Raw genomic sequence first — 16229 nt, forward strand, 5'->3', positions numbered from 1 at the left:
ATGAGCTGTTATGCCCCTGGGCACCTGCAGGGATTGAGTCTGATACATTTTCGCTATCGCGGCCCGTAGCCAACGGCCTATTGTAGAAGGTGAGACCTTGCATCCCTGAGTGTTGGGCTGAAAAGACACAAATAAGGCTTCCGTTTTTCTGAAAGCCGCTGTGCGGTTGATATATTTTTGCAATGCTCGCCTCACACAAGCCTATGCCATTGTAGTTCCAACCCTTGGGATGGTCTGGGACTAAAATTAGGAAGTATCAGCTCTTGTGCCCTATGAAAAACCGAGTTAATTTTGGGTATAAATGTAGGATCAGGACAAAGGACCACCCGGTCAGAATGGAAAACAAAGATCTTGTCTGATAGACAAAACTGCAATCTCCGAAATACGACGAGCAGAAGTGATCGCTACAAGGAAAACTACTTTATACGTCAGAAATTGGAGACTTGACGATTTCAAGGGTTCGAAAGGGCCCTTGGTGAGTGCGACAAGGACCTTGTTAAGGTCCCAGGTGGGATAACGGTGTACCGCTGTAGGGCATAAATTTGTGGCTCCTCGAAGGAAACTCCGTATGCGTGGATGATGGGAGATAGTAGACCTTCACAAGTGAGAACTGACGCCAAGGCCGCCACCTGTCTTTTCAACGTATTACGTGATAATCCCTTGTCAAGTCCCTCTTGCAAGAACTCTAGGATTTGAGCCACAGATGGAGAGATGGGATCAATTCGAGACTCGGTACACCATTTGCAGAAACTGGACCATGTGGCATTGTAAATGCGAGTTGTTGAGGGGCGTCTGTTGGCTTGGATAGTGGCGATAACTCTGTTGGGAAACTTTTCGCTCTTCAGACAACTCCGCTCAACCTCCAGATGGTCAGGTGCAACCATTGAGGGTCTGGATGTTGAAGGGGTCCCTGGGTTAGCGAGACCCTGGCTGGCGGAATTCTCCATGGTGTTGATATGGATTGACTGCGGAGGTCTGCAAACCATGGCTGTCTGGGCCAGTGAAGAGCTACTAGAAGTAGTTCTGCCCTCTCGTCTAGCAGTTTCTGGATGACATTGGGAACCAGTGGAAGTGGCAGGAATGCAGGGGCCAACGACAGTGGAGCGAATTGAAATTCTCCGCTCCTTGCGAGGGGTACCTGGAAAAAAATCTCGGGAGCTGAGCATTGAGGGGGGAAGCGAACAGGTCCACCACCGGCTGTCCAAATGTCCTGACCGCCTCTTGAAACAGGGTCGGATGGAGGCGCCACTCCGATTGATCGATCGTGGCCCTGCTCAGCCAGTCTGCCTGTGTATTCGACAGACCCAAAATGTGCTCTGCTCTGATGGAAAGTAGGTTGCTCTCTGCCCAACGACACAAGCGCTCCGCTTCTCGCATGAGATGTTTCGACTGTGTGCCCCCGTTTGTTTATGTGAGCTTTGGCTGTTACGTTGTTGGTCAATATTAGTATGTGCTGATTGCGTACCTGTGGAAGGAAGCTGCGGAGAGCCAGGTGTACTGCTCGAAGCTCCAGCCAGTTTATGCTGCACGACTGTTCTTTGGCGGACCAGCGGCCTTGGGTTGTGAGCAATTGAACGTGCGCTCCCCATCCAAACAGGCTGGCATCGGTGGTGATGGTAAGTCTGTGTGGCTCTTTGAAGAGGCAGCTTCTGTTGATGACTGGTCTGGTCCACCAGAGGAGAGATATGAGGACCTTTGATGGTACCTTGACCTTGTATTTGGAGTTGCTTCGGCCGGAGCACTGGTACGGGAGCAGGAACCACTGGAGGGATCTAGTGTGGAGCCTGGCCCAACGGATGATAGAGATACATGAGATCATCTTGCTTAACAATTTTGATAGTTCCGCTAGGGACACCCTCTTAAGACCCCTGATCTCCTTGATTAATTGCTGAATGCTATTTAGTCTATCTGGTGACAGGTAAACTTTGCCTTCCACCGTATCTATGACTGCCCCCAAATGGGTTAACCGAGTTGATGGTGTTAAATGACTCTTTCCAATTTATTGAGAACCTGTGTTGTTGTAGGGATTGTAATGTGTTCTGAGTATCTTTGACTGCTTGATGAGCGGAAGATGACAAAATCAAGATGTAATCAAGATAACACTGGAGTCGTATGGGGATATCACAGAGATGAGCAGCTAGTGCTGCGAGAACCTTTGTAAAGGTCCTGGGGGCAGAAGCTAGTCCGAAAGGAAGGGCCACATATTCAAAATGGTGGTTATTATAACAGAATCTCAGAAATTTATAGTGGGAAGGCCGAATAGCAATATGTAGGTACACCTCCGTCAGGTCTATGGACGTGAGGACGTCACCCTTTCTGATGCCAAGTAAGATAGATAGCAGGGTGTGCATTTTAAACTTGCGATATGCTAAGAAACGGTTGAGACGTTTCAGATCCAATATTGCTCTCCGCCCCCCCCCCTCCGAACTTTTGGGAACAACAAAAAGATGTGAATAGAAACCTCGCCCTCGTTGGTTGGTGGCTACTGGCTGGATGGCTCGTATGTCCAGTAGTGTTGGATAGCTGTTTCCATGAGATTACATTTAACCAGGTCTCTGGAGAGAAGGCATGACATGAAAAAATCTGGGGGAGTGGATTGAAACTCCAGCGCAAGGCCAAATCTAATCGTGTTTCTGACCCAGGAATCAGAGGTTGAGAGTCCCATTGGTCCGCGAATAATTTAAGGCGTCCGCCAATGGGGGTCGGGTCCAGGGAGTTATCTTGGACGCCGAAAGGACCTGTTTCCTGCTCCCCGAAAGGATCTCTTGGATTGACCACCCCTTCTGCACCTATCCCTGAAGTCGGACCTGTCTGGCTGCTGCCCTGGTCTGAATGATGGGGGTCTCTGGTATCTGGGTGAAAAGGATCCCTGGTAAAAGGGCCGAAAGGATCCCCTCCAAAAGGACTGAGGGTTTCTAGAATCTGACTTCCGAAAAAGGGAAGGAAGAATTTTCTTTTTGTTTCTGGTTTCAATTAGTAGCGGATCAAGGGAAGGGCCAAACAGTCTGTCTCCCACAATTGGGGATGAAGCCAGCTTACATTTGTGCTTAAAGTCCGCTTGCCAATGTTTTAACCATAGTAAGTGTTGCGCTGTGACATGTGAAGTAATGGCCCTGGCTGAAAACTTGACTGCATGATAAGTTGCGTCAGCTGAGAATTCAGCAGCTGCTATAAGTTTAGCAATATCTTGGTGCGCTCTAAGGTTGGAATTAGGGACATGTTCCCATAAGAGGCGGAGCCATCTGAGAGAAGAACGGGTGAAGGAGGCGGCCGTGGCTGCTTTGATGGCCCACGCGTCAGACTGATGGGCTCTGCGTAGGGCTAGCTCGGCTCGTTTTTTCCTCCGGCTTTAATGCCTCCAACGCATCACTGGGAATGGAGAAGGATGCTAATCCCACTATAGGTTCATCTACCTCGGGAGTATTCAATAATTTTGAGAAATCAGGGGCCAAATTGAAATATTTCCTGTCATATCCAGTGGGGGCTGGGTACACTGCTGCAGAGGCCCACTGTTTCTGTACCAGGTCCGAAAACATGGGAGGAACTGGGATCACCTCTGCTTCGACTACTGGTTGGTTGAAAATTAGATCTTCTGGTACCTCTTCCAAAGCAGTTGGAGTGGTAGAAAGGGTTGACTTGTTTAGGCGTGCAATATTTTTTGCCTTAAACAAGAGAGATCTGAAAAGTTGTGGGTGGAATAAGCCGGTAAAAACAGGTTGGTCAGGAACAAGGCCCTCATCCTCAGACATTCCCCTTTCTAAGGGGTCTGCTTCTGACAGGGGCTCGCTGTCATGTATTGATCCTGATTCAATCTCTTCCATTTGATCAATTTGATCCACTTCTTCCTCCTCCTCAGTCGGCCCTTGGAGGGGGACCTCCCCTTGTAAATGTACCTGGGTATAGTGCTGCTCCGACCTGGTCAACGACCTCAGCGATTGGGAATCATGATCGGCGATCACAGGATATTCCCTGGTCATAACTGCGTGTTGAAGACCTGCTGCAATTCCCTGGCGGATTTCCAGCTCCATCCAGGCCTTCATCCTCTCTGGAAGTTCCTCTGGAAGAATGTCGTCCTGACGAAGACCGGCAGCCGTCGGAGTGAATGTAGCTTCGGGAGCCCTTCGCGTGGTCGGTGTCCCAGATACTTGGGCCTGTTGGCCTTGGGGAGCCAAGCTGCGCCTGGATGAGAGGGAGAGATCTAGGGGAGAAGGAGAGTGGGAAGAGGTAGACGGACCTGGACTGGAGGAGGGTAAGTCCTGTGAGACCTCGTGTGCCTCCCGTGTGCACTTATCTATCTGTTTTTGTAAAGCTTTATGGCACCTGATGGCATCCCTTTCTGACGTTTTAGAATTCCCTTTAGCCTGCTTAGGTTTATGCTGAGATTTGGCTTTGACCTTCAAGGATGAGGTCTGAGAGCTGTTACCGTCTGCCATTTCGATTGAAGTTGGAATTGCAGTATGCTTGTTATACAATGCAATACTGTGAAGGCGGTTGGCACACCCAGAGGCCAGATCTGAGGACAGACCGGTTGCCCTGATGATGTTTTTATTGCCCCCTTTCCTCTTTTTTTTTTGGAATAATACCTATCTATAATGAGTCGTATCTCAGTAATAATATTTTATTGATATTAAAATATTATACCGAAGAGAAAATAATAATAATAATAATAATAATAATAATAATAATAATAATAATAATAATGTATTATTATATAACCACTAATATATATATATATATATGGCAGTATGTATATGAATATTAATTAAGTGGCACGATGTTACGTGCTGAGAAACCAAACAGCCAAATTGAGAACGCCTAAAGGCCCAGATTGAAAAGGGTAGAGGCCTTCAACAGCTTCCCTGCACAGGCGGACACAGGCCTAGGTGCTCGCTGTTGTGCCACTGGGTTGATGGGGCTGTGAGGGTTAAGCCAACAATTTAACTGTAAGAATAGCCTCGAATGTAGAAAAAAACCAAGACGAGGGTATAATGGTCCCCAGTGTTCCTGAAGGGAACCGCTGCTCGGATCAGAGTTACCTCACACAGCACGAAATGGAATACAAGCGCGCGGCCACGAGGTCTTGTAAGAAAAGATGGCCTCCGGCCCTTAATCTTTTGGCGCGCTCCCCAGCAGCAAACTCCCGTCGTGTGAAGGAATAGCCTCCGATGGCTTTTCCTATAAGGCTAAACGGCAGGGAAGGGTGGAAGGCACTAAGCATTTGAATCCTCCACCCCAAGAGGCGTTCAGAGGGGGAAAGAAAGCGATACGACTCTGTTGGGAGCAAAGAGCTCACACCGCTGTTCGGGTAAAAGAAACTCTGTGGCAATCTGTCGGAATGGCAGGGGTAGAAAGATCAGTTGTGAGGAGGGGGCGTGGAGCAGCGCCGAAGCCTCCCGCCGCTTTGGGGCATGAATTGGCGTTTCCCTGTAATGTGAGCGATCTCTATAATGCGAGCCAACGTCGAGAGATCGCAATGCGATTAGAAGGCTAAAGGATTCTAAAGACAAGCTAATTAGCAAGGAAAGAATTTTTCCTGTTTCGGCCAAGGAAGAATCACAAGCACTGCCTATCTCTCACGAGGCTGAGCCAAAAACTGGGGAACGCTGGGGAGGAGTACCATGGAGGAGGAGGAGCGTTCCACAAATTAAGCCCAGCCTAGACATGCAGAGACTGAAGCACCTCCACTAACTGGATGCTCTGAACAGCTCATGGGAGAATTGACTGCTGCTTGATTTTGTTGTTAGAAAATGTTGCATGTGGCATGAGATGATTAAGATTGGTTAACATACATTTTCTATACTACAAAATAACATTATGTGGAAGACTTAACTAATCAAGTATGTTGGAAGACAATACGGATATAACCACTATATAACTACTAATGATCCAACTATGGAAGACTGGTACATGCAATTTAAGAGGAGCAGGAATTAACAAATGGAATGGAAGGGAGTGGAAAGAGAGCCAGTTTGGTCTAGTGGTTAAGGCACTAGGCTACAAACCAAGAGGCTGTGAGGTCTGATTCCACATTAGACATGAAAGCTGGCTGGGTAACTTGAGGCCAGTCACTCTCTCTCAGACCATAATGTCAGGCTCAGGCAATAAGCTGGTCAGTGAGTATCTGTTGCAAACAAGGGATCAACACATGGCTGATTCTCCCTCCCCCTCCCGTCAAACAGAGCAGACCCTGAGCTGGCAGGAAAATGTTATGTGAAGAAAATGGAGTGGAAAAATGTGTTGTATATGCAATTAAGAGAAAGGGAAAGGAAATGTATCAAAATATGATTGATTTGGATGCTTATGTTGAAAGATTGAAACAATTACTGAATGATAAAAGGATAGAGAGATTCTGAATGTAAGAGACAACTCCTTTAGTGTAATTTGAAGACAACAGACATAGAAGTACTAACAGTGAAAGTAAAATAACGGAAGGAAGACAAAGTACAAGTCTTGGAAGAAAAATGTTACACTACAGACAGAATGAATGAAATCAAATGTAAGAAAAGACATGGAAGCTGATTAGAAGAGGGTAAAATGAATATCTGTATGTTACAAAGTATACATGAAGCTACACTAATGGAAAATATGAAAAAGGATGTTTGGTAGAATAAAATTAAATAGGATATGGATGAGGAAAATACCTATAAAGAATAATTGTTACTGTACTAAAAACAAAGAAAGAAACTGTTTAATTGATATATGGCAAAAATGGCAGCTCTAAATATGTAAGTGAGAGCCAGTCTGGTATAGTAGAAATCTGAAGACCGCAAGTTCGAATCCAGTTTTAAACATGAAGTTATCTGAATAACTTTGTCATTCTCTTAGCTCGAAGAAGCAGGCAATGGTAATCTCTTCTGAAATTTTGCCAAGAAAATTGTAGGGACCTGTCCAAGTAGTCTCCAAGAGTCAACACTAACTTGAAGGCTTCCCTTCCCTCCCACTAAAAAAGAAGTAATTAAATAAAGGAACAGGTTAAAAGAGGCAAAGAAATAAAAATGATTTTGATAGAAACAATTGTTCTGGAATTTGGCAACAAGGGCTAAATAAGGAGTGTCAAACAGAGTGAATTCAATTAAAAGCAATGAAATAAATTTGCATGAAATGGAAGCATGAGAATGTTGGAAAGAGGTTTTCAGAAGTCTGTATAGAAATTGCAGTGAGATTAAAATGAATGCTGTAAATGTTAGTGTTTGAGAAAAAATGATGAAAGGAATAATAAAATATTGAGAAAACACTAAATAATAAAGCTGCAGTACAAATGGTGTCATTGGAGAAAAGTTAAAAAAATAAATGTGATTTGCCAAGGGTGTGGCTATGCAACATGCTTAACATATATTCATTGAGAGATGCATGAATGTGAAATGTTATGTATGATTGCTGATTTATAGAAATCATATAAAACCAATATGAAACATTTGCACAAATAGAAGACTAGTTACTGAATGTAGTAATAGTGGTATATGATAGAAGCAAAGAAGCATGAAAATAAAGAGAATGCTTTGGGAAATGTTTCAACATTAAGTAAGGAGTAAGACAAAAATATGTTTGGCTAATTTATGTATTTATGGATAAATATACATATATTTATCCATAAATACATAAATTAGCCAAACATATTTTTATATGATGAGGTATTTTGGATGAGAATACAAATATGAACATATGTGTATTTTTTATGGAGATCATACAGCATTGCTGGCTGAGAACTAAAAGATTTGTGGTAAATGTTAGACAAACATGTTAAGAATACAGATCTTAAAATTAATGTTTCAAAGACTAAGTACCTGTAGTTATCTAAGTATTTCTTAGTCACTGTGCAACATTACAAAACGCACTGTGGCCGGCCATTGATTGTATAGATTCTAACAATCAAAGAGCAGAATATCAGGTGACACAAATTCTCTATTCTTTGCATCCATAAGTTAGGACCATCAAGGATTATAGTTACAAGCAGCCTTTCAGAGAAATGCTATCTAATTTTCTATGAATAAAAAGCCTGATTAGCCTGCAACCATAAACCTAGATGGTTTGAGTAGCAAGTCTGGCCAGTTGGATCTCAGAAAAGGTCTCGCCCTAAATGGACTGTGAATTTTGTCATTTGTCAGGCAGAGTATTCCTTTCAATAATTGTAAGCCTGAACTGGGAATGTAAAATCAAAGATCTTAATACTATGGAATACTGTATCAAACTATAAGTGAATGTAATCCCCATCAATTATTTATGCTTAGCTCCAAATATAGGAAGCCTATATCTCTTAAAAATGCTGTAAGACAATATTAGGGACTATCTTCCCAACTATGTTCTTGCCTGTAAGTTTTGCATGGAAAATTTGGTCTCTTGTTGCTAAAGAAAGTTGGCATTCATTTCTTGTCTAATCTAACAATGAGAATATAATGTAATTCAGTGGAGCTTATTTATGAGTAAATAAAGAACTAACAAGAGCTAACTTTAAGCACAAGGAGAACTTTACATGTTGATTAGATTTTTGTTTGAAAAAATATTATCTTCAGCCCTAAATTGTCAAAGGTTCTTCAGATTCTTTCATCATAAATAGCTAAGGATTATACATTTCCTGAAATCTGAGTTCTCTCTTGTGCAATTAGCCTTGTCAATAGTGTAAAGTTGGAAACTTGTTGTGCTGTTATGCTATGGTGACAACAACCATAGCAAAGCCCAGAAGGAAGGAAGAATTTCTACTTCTTCCAAAATTCAGAAGCTAAAGTAGTTAATTTCCTTGTAACCAATATTAAGCAGAGAATAGATGCTGTCCAGGAGAACAAGGAGGGTTGGTGGTTACATTTGTAATATGAGAGCTTCAGCCTTCATCCTCATAACACTGTCTCCACCCGAGACTGGGAAACTAATTTAGTCATTAATAAAGCCAAGCTTCCTGTTTCAAGTTTTGTAAGTACAACTCAGGTCTATCCCAGCAGCAAAATGATATCTCCCTTTTGTATGAAGACAATACTGTTTCACAAACTAAAAACATTTTCTGCTTCTATTTCTTCATTGCAGTCAGTAGGAATTGAATTAATTAGTAGGCCTTTATCATTTCCTTTTGTATTTGGATGAAGAGAGGAATCAAACAAATCAGTTGAAGAAGCACAGAATCAGAAAAGATAATCAACCAGCAGACCTTGAGGTTACTATTTATTAATTTGGAGCACTTATATTGTAACTACTAGCAGATTCTTGAGATAAGTTAAAATGAAGAAAAACAAAACCTTATGCAGCAGTGGTGGGATTCAATTTTTTTTACTACCGGTTCTGTGGGCGTGGCTTATTTGGTGGGCATGGCTTGGTGGTCATGGGTGGGCTTGCTTGGTGGTCATGTGATTGGGTGGGTGTGGCTTGGTGGCCATGTAACTCGGTAGGCATGGCCTGGTAGTCATGTGACTGGATGAGCATGGCTTGGTGGTCATGTGACTGGGTGGGTGTGGCCAACTGTCACTCACATCAAGGGCTGCCTTGCCTGGCCCCTCCCTTCCCAGCCATTCCTTGTCCCACCCAGCCTCAACTTATCTATAGTTCTGTAAAAATGTTGTTCATTTGTTTTTTTAACTTTATTATCTACATACTATAGATGTACTTTCATGGACCACTGAAAGGAGGAAATGGCTCACATGCTTTGCCCAAGAGTGTGACAGACAAAAGGCTTTTAAGGGGCTGCCAGAAAGGTGGGGGGAGCAATGTATTTTCCAAAGCACCAGAAGGCAAACAAGAACCAATGGATGGAAACTGAACAAAGAGAGAAGCAACCTAAAACTAAGAAGAAACTTCCTGACAGTGAGAACAATTAGCCAGTGGACCTGCTTGTCTCCAGAAGTTCTGGGTGCTCAATCACTGGAAATTTTTAAAAGTCTGGACAGCCATTTTCCTGAAATGGTATAGGGTTCCCCCCAAGTCCCTTTGAAGTATTATTCTGTTATTCTGACACCTTTCCCAGGACCTCTACTCAGAGTTTGGCATCCTCAGTTTTCCTGCCTGAGCAGTGGCTTGGACTAGAAGACCCCCAAAGTCCCTTTCAACTCTGTTAAATACACATGAATTTATACTCTGGACTATAGACATCGAATGCATGTAAACCCTGAAAAATATGTGGTAGCCCTGGGCAAAAGAAAGGCAGTAGAATCACTCTAGGTATAGGGACAATGTAAAATATTAACACATAAAAAATAATAGAACAATTAAAAATAATAGCACAGAGTTTTATCTGTCTCTCTCTCTCTCTCTTCTCTCCCTTCCTTCCTATTTTTTTCTTTCTTTGTCTTTCTCTCCCTTCCTTTCTTTCTCTTTCACACACACACACACCACACACACACTATTTCTTTCTTTCTTTCTTTCTCCCTTCCTCTTTCTTTCTTCTTTCTTTCTTTCTTTCTTTCTTTCTTTTTCTTTCTTTCTTTCTTTCTTTCTTTCTTTCTTTCTTTCTTTCTTTCTTTCTTTCTTTCTTTCTTTCTTTCTTTCTTTCTTTCTTTTTCTTTCTTTCTTTCTTTCTTTCTTTCTTTCTTTCTTTCTTTCTTTCTTTCTTTCTTTCTTCTCTCTCTCACACACACACACACACACACACACCCTGTCAGCCTTCATTCCCTCTCACTCCAGGCACTTTACTCACAAGGGGAATCGAATCCAACCTTGAAGCAGTTTTGCAAGTTAACAGACATGCATTTGCAGCTCCTGCAAACTTCTCCATGGCTGGATTCCGCCCCTCCCCAACCAGCCTTCATTCCCTCTCACTCCAGGCACTTTACTCACAAGGGGAAGCAAATCCAGCATTGGAGTAGTTTTACAGGTTAACGGATATGCATTTGCAGCTCCTGCAAACTTCTCCATGGCTGGATTTCTCCCCCCTCCCCCGGCCTTCATTCCCTCTCACTCCAGGCACTTTACTCACAAGAGAAAGCGATACTTCTAGTGTCCATGAAGAATCCAGCCTTGGAGCAGATTTGCAGGTTAACGGACTGCTGCTCTACCCACAGTCATATGTTTTCAAGTGGCTGCTTGAAAATGCATGGCTAGGGCAGAGAAGCAGTCCTCCTTTAAACTGGGGTAAGCGAGCATCGGGCGGGCGGGGCAAGCGAGTGAGCGGAAACCAGGCAACTGGGTCAGGGGCGTGGCCAGCCAGATGTTGCTACCAGTTCGGCGACCCACGCCAAATTCTTGCTACCGGTTTGCCCGATTAGGTGCAAACTGGCTGAATACTACCTCTGTTATGCATGCTTCAGATATTCTTCTGAATTTCTGGATAATAAAGGAAATGCCTGTTACATTTACCAGACATTAATCTTACATAAGGCATTTTTTCTAAAAGACTGTTGCTTTTCTTTTTTTTCTTTTGAGCCCAATAGTACATGGAAAAGGTAGAGAGGGAGCGAAGGCATTTTTAAGCCTCTTCCAGCCCTCAGAAATTTTAATTATTACCAACCATTTCCTCACCTATTCATATAGCAGAGACAATCCTGTCCAATGATTCACCTTGAATTCTTAGTGAGACAGTAAGAACTGATTGAACTGAGAACTAATATGCAGTCTCTTGTCTCTGTGAAATATAAAAATATAGAGTGGTAACTAATGCTAAAAAGTCTATCAAATACACTACTTCTCCAGCAGCTTGCTGTTTTGCTGTTCGTGAAGGAAGTCTTCCTCCTGTGGCCCACTCATTCACCCACACAGAATTCTATTAATTGATTTTCTTTAAATTTTTGTCTGATGACCAGAGAAATAAAAACAGTTTTTTTCCCCACATGCATTTTTGACATTCTTCCTGTCTCAAAATATGTATCACTGGCCTATCAGAATACAAATCTACTACAGAAAGCAGTTAATGTATTAATACGTTCCTAATTAATAGAGAACAATTTCCTGTTCAATTTTTTGCAGTTTACAGCAATTTTAGAACACTTTTAGCAAAATACCTTAAACATTTATCCTAGTTATCCTATCCAATATGTTGATATTTCTGTCATTTATAAAACTACCTGAGTCTTCTTTTAACTTATTTATACAGTGTTGGTCATCCCTTTTCTAGTGTCAAGCAATATCAACTGCAAAATGTACTGTGTGAAAAAAGGTGTTAATTTGAATCAGTAAAGCATTATTTGTAATGTAAAAGAATAAAGAGTATCTCTCCCATTTTCATGATGTCTATACAATACTATTACAATTTAATTAGGTTTTAATTATTCCTTCTAAGTTACAATTCTTATCAATTCTTATATGAAAGACCCAACCCCATTTCTTTCTCAGTTCTATGATATTAAGATGACTTTAGTGTTGAATACTATATTCAGCTACAATATGCTTTAGTAAATGTTTTCATTATACACTTTTCCACATCCACATTCTCTATGTCAATTGCTGTTAAAAACAGTAAGCCAAGACTTAAGAATCAGACTATTCAAATATCACTGCAGACGCTAGTTAAAGTTGAAAACTGAAACTTTACTGACTGGGTGAATGAAATTAGATACTAAGCAAACTTTCACTGACTTCTTAATGAGCCTAAAGAGAATATGCAAATTCCCACAATTCAGGAAAATAATTAATGAATAAGGGCAGATAAAGTGGTGACTGAGGTTTGCCATAATTTGGATTAATCATGAATAAATGAAATCGATAACTTGGAAGGAATTATATTTTTATAAAAAGATAAGTCTCTATACTGGAGGGAGGATAGGGACTATTATTTTAAAGCTGCAATCCTAAATTGAGTGTGAAAATAAACAGTGTGATAGAGGTAACAACAAGGAGAGCAGCTTTTTAAAATACAGAATGCTTTCCCCATGGTTGAACAGCCCCTGTATTTCCAAAGTTTCCAAAAGTGTTTCTAACAGACCTAGGTTTATAACTCAATGAAGAATTCCAGTCTCCCAATATTTTAATTCTGAAGTAGATGCCTCCACAGAAAATTTCTAGAAATATGCGGCTTAGTGGAATGCAAAGGAGCATAAAAACGGAAAATTCTTAAGAAATATCTTTCTCACTACATATCTTACATGCTTTAAATTAAATAATTATTATTCCATACTAATTACGCATTCTTTGAACTTCTACCTTCTCATTAGACCACATATTAAAATGAGTTAAGTTTTTATGTCATTCAGTTTTACCAAATTTTTACTTGCCTAAAGCAGAGCACCATCATAGGTGAACATGACCCTAGGCCAAAGGAGAAATGGAATAATGATTAGGCTTCCACACTCCACTTTTTTTTGGGGGTGGGGGGGAATGGTGAAGTATTGAAAGTTTCTAGGCTTATGATTCCAAATATTAATTTTTCTGAGTAAACAATGTAAAGGGTAATATACATTGTACATTGTTTTCTGAGTAAACAATGTAAATATAGAAAGTATATTATTCTAACACTGCAGAAAATGACCTAAACTGTCAAACTCCACAAAGCAACTCTCAACAACAAATACTACCCTGTTTCTCCAACAATACGGCCTCCCCCAATAGGAAGTCCCACCATGTTTTATAGGCATGAAATGAAATTAAGCCCCTCCCCCCAAATTAAGGCCTATATTAAAACATGCGAAATGGGGGGAAATGGCGGTGGGGGGGGCTTGCCATTAGGAAGTACTTTTGTTGCACACCCGGATATGGTGCTGCCTGCGCTGACCCTGATACAAAGTTCCCCACCAATGCCGAGGTCAACATCCAAGCCGTCACCACCCGCCTGCCCGAAGATGCAGGGGGGGGGAATTAAGTCACCCCCGAAAAGACGGCCTAGCCATTTTTTCGGGGCTCAAAAAAAAAAAAAGACCCGGCCTTATTATATGAGAAACACGGTAGTATTTGACTACATGGGGTCAGTATTGCAATCCTGCACATGCTTGCCTCCATCTTAATAGGATTTATTATTCATGCATTCTATTATCTGATCATTTTCAACAGAACTAGGTTTGGGTTCTGGCATCACAATATAACGAGTGCTGCTGGCTCTAATATGTAACTACAAGTGCCTGATAAGAAGCTCTTTGGAGCAGACCTTGATATCTGTCCAAGCACTGATTCTGTTTCCAACTTCACTCCAATTTATGTAGCACATTTAGTGTAATCTAAGTACAGACTAATTTGTAGAGACACAATGAGAAAATTGAAAGAATAATTTTGACAGTTTAATTTTCTCACTGCAAAATCTAAATTGCCACATACTATTTTCAGAGACCTTCCTTTCATTCAAAAAGTAAGCCTAGGATTACTTACAAGGCAGAATTGTAAAATATGGCAATAAAGTTGGTAGATACAGCAAACTGGAGTTAAAGGCCTTGAACATGATGATCAGCACAGCAGGAAATCATTGTTTAATGTTATTTGGGACACTTACTGCCCCATCTTCACAATCCTCCACTTAAAATGTTATTGTCTATTCTCATCACCATTCTGGAACTAGCCCTCATCCCACCTCCTGCCAAAAAATAACCCTTAAAAACCGTGCGGTTTTTAATCTCCCTCCAGTTTTTAATCTCCCCCAATCGCCATTGCAAAATGTTGTGAGAAATTGCAAATCAAGGCTTCAACTTCAGACCCGCTTGTTCAAAAAGAGTTAATCAATCTTACGAATTTCGGTTTGAGTTTTCGGGGGGAAAAAACTACTTGCCAACGCGGAGTACCACCGCTCCGGTCTTTTCGGGTCGGCATCACTCTTAGCTTGACCTTCCAACTTCCAGCCCTTTGGTGAAAACTTCCTAAGCCTTCCTCTTGCGCGTCTCCCCCTTTTCCATCCACTAATGGGGATTTTAACACCGAAAGCTCCCCGCTGAAGGGAAGCGAAGGGCAGAGGGGGAAGGAGGCCAACCTCCCCACCCTGTTTATTTCGGCGTCCCTTCCTAAGAAGCATCCCCGCCCCCCACTCCCAGCTCTCGAATCCTCCCTTCCCTCTCCCCCCGGTTTCCAGGCCAACCTGCCGGCCGGGCCTTCCTGGAGAAAAGCCAAGCGGGCTCTGCCGAAAGTTTTTCTTCCGCTCGGCTCCCTTCGCACCCCTTCAAGCCTCCGGCTGCGGAGGGCACGAGCAGGAAAGGAGCACAAAGCCCCCGTAGGGAAACCCGGGAAATTTCGGACGGGCCTACTTGGGAGGTGAAGCCGCACCGTCCAGGCCGGCGGAGAGCCGCGGGAGGAGGGGAAGGTCTCCACCGCGTTTAAAGGGCTCCGCGTCAGGCCGGGGCTGAGGAGAACGAAGTGTGCCCCCTTCTTTTAGAAGGGTGGGGGAGAGGTCGAGGCTAACCAGGCGGCCTAGAGCCCCGGCAGCAGCAGCAGAGGCGGCGGCGCAGAGCTCCGGCCGGCCTCCTCCCCGCGCCGCATCTCATCTTCTCGGCGAGTGGCCCTCGCAGAAAGAAGCGGGTGCTGCTGCCCCTTCTCAAGGGAGGGCAGAGAAAGGAGGGCGAAGGGGCAAGCAAGCGGTGGCCTCTTCCCAAGTGGGAAAATGGGCGCCGGGAGCAGCTCTTATGGCCGGGATTAGGGCTCCCCTTGGCCCCCGGCAGAGGACCGGCCAGTTCGGGGGACTGTTTCGGGGGAGGGAAAAAAAGTTTAAAGACCCGGAATAATGGGGGAGGGTCCCTGCGTTTGGAGGAGGGGACAAGACCGGGCGGGCTGCGAGCGGCGGGGATGAGGAGTTAGGGGACCCTTGGGAACGGGGCGCGGGGGAGAAGGGCGGCCCGGAGCTCTCACCTGTGCAAAAGTAGGGCGGGGGGGGGGAAGAGGAGGGAAGATCTCGCTCAACGGAGGGGCTCTGCTCCCCTCGCCCTCCGAGCAGCACTAGCAGCAGCCATTCATTGTCAGCCTAGGCAAGCTCAGCGGAGAGCAGCGCACTCGATCGAGCCGGGGGAGCGCAGCGCGCCGCCAAGCCGAGCCTCCAGCGCTCTGCTCCCGAAGGCCTGCCTAGTGGAGCTCCGAACCAGCCGCTGACTCGCTCGTTTTACCCGCTCCAGCCGTCGGCACCTACTTTTCTCTCGAACCCGAAGGGATGTTTGCTTTTGAGCTCGCCGGCCAGCCCGGCCCGATTTCGTTCTATCAGACTTGGAAACTACTTTCCATGCCGGAGGGAGGGGTGATAGGAGAGCAGGGGGAAAAAAAAAGTAATCTGGATTTTGGAATATCGGAACATTTAAAGGAAAAGTCTGCATATATGTAAAGGACATCTTAAATTTTCCTTAAGATGTTCCTATATCTATTAGATTTACAGTGTTGAATCATTCCTTCCCAATAAAGGAACAAAAGGTTTTCCCTTC

The 16229-nt window shown here is 43.5% G+C and overlaps 1 protein-coding gene across 5 annotated transcripts in view; it reads right to left on the minus strand.

Annotated features, from left to right (window-relative positions):
• The window catches only part of NACC1 (nucleus accumbens associated 1), a 31516-nt gene extending 15643 nt beyond the window's left edge, over positions 1–15873 (minus strand). Inside the window, exon 1 of one of the 5 annotated variants that reach the window (XM_026681635.2) lies at positions 15670–15873. The gene's annotated coding sequence lies outside the window, so the exon portion shown is untranslated. Of the gene's footprint in view, positions 1–14208; positions 14247–15669 lie in introns of those variants that run through there. The other 4 variants (XM_087955541.1, XM_087955538.1, XM_087955539.1 and 1 more) reach the window with 4 other exon arrangements.
• Positions 15874–16229: the final 356 nt, after the last annotated feature.

Source organism: Notechis scutatus, chromosome 2 (genome assembly GCF_049901735.1).
Source record: "Notechis scutatus isolate UNSWTSFEM ecotype Mainland chromosome 2, rNotScu1.2, whole genome shotgun sequence".
Taxonomy (NCBI): domain Eukaryota; kingdom Metazoa; phylum Chordata; class Lepidosauria; order Squamata; family Elapidae; genus Notechis; species Notechis scutatus.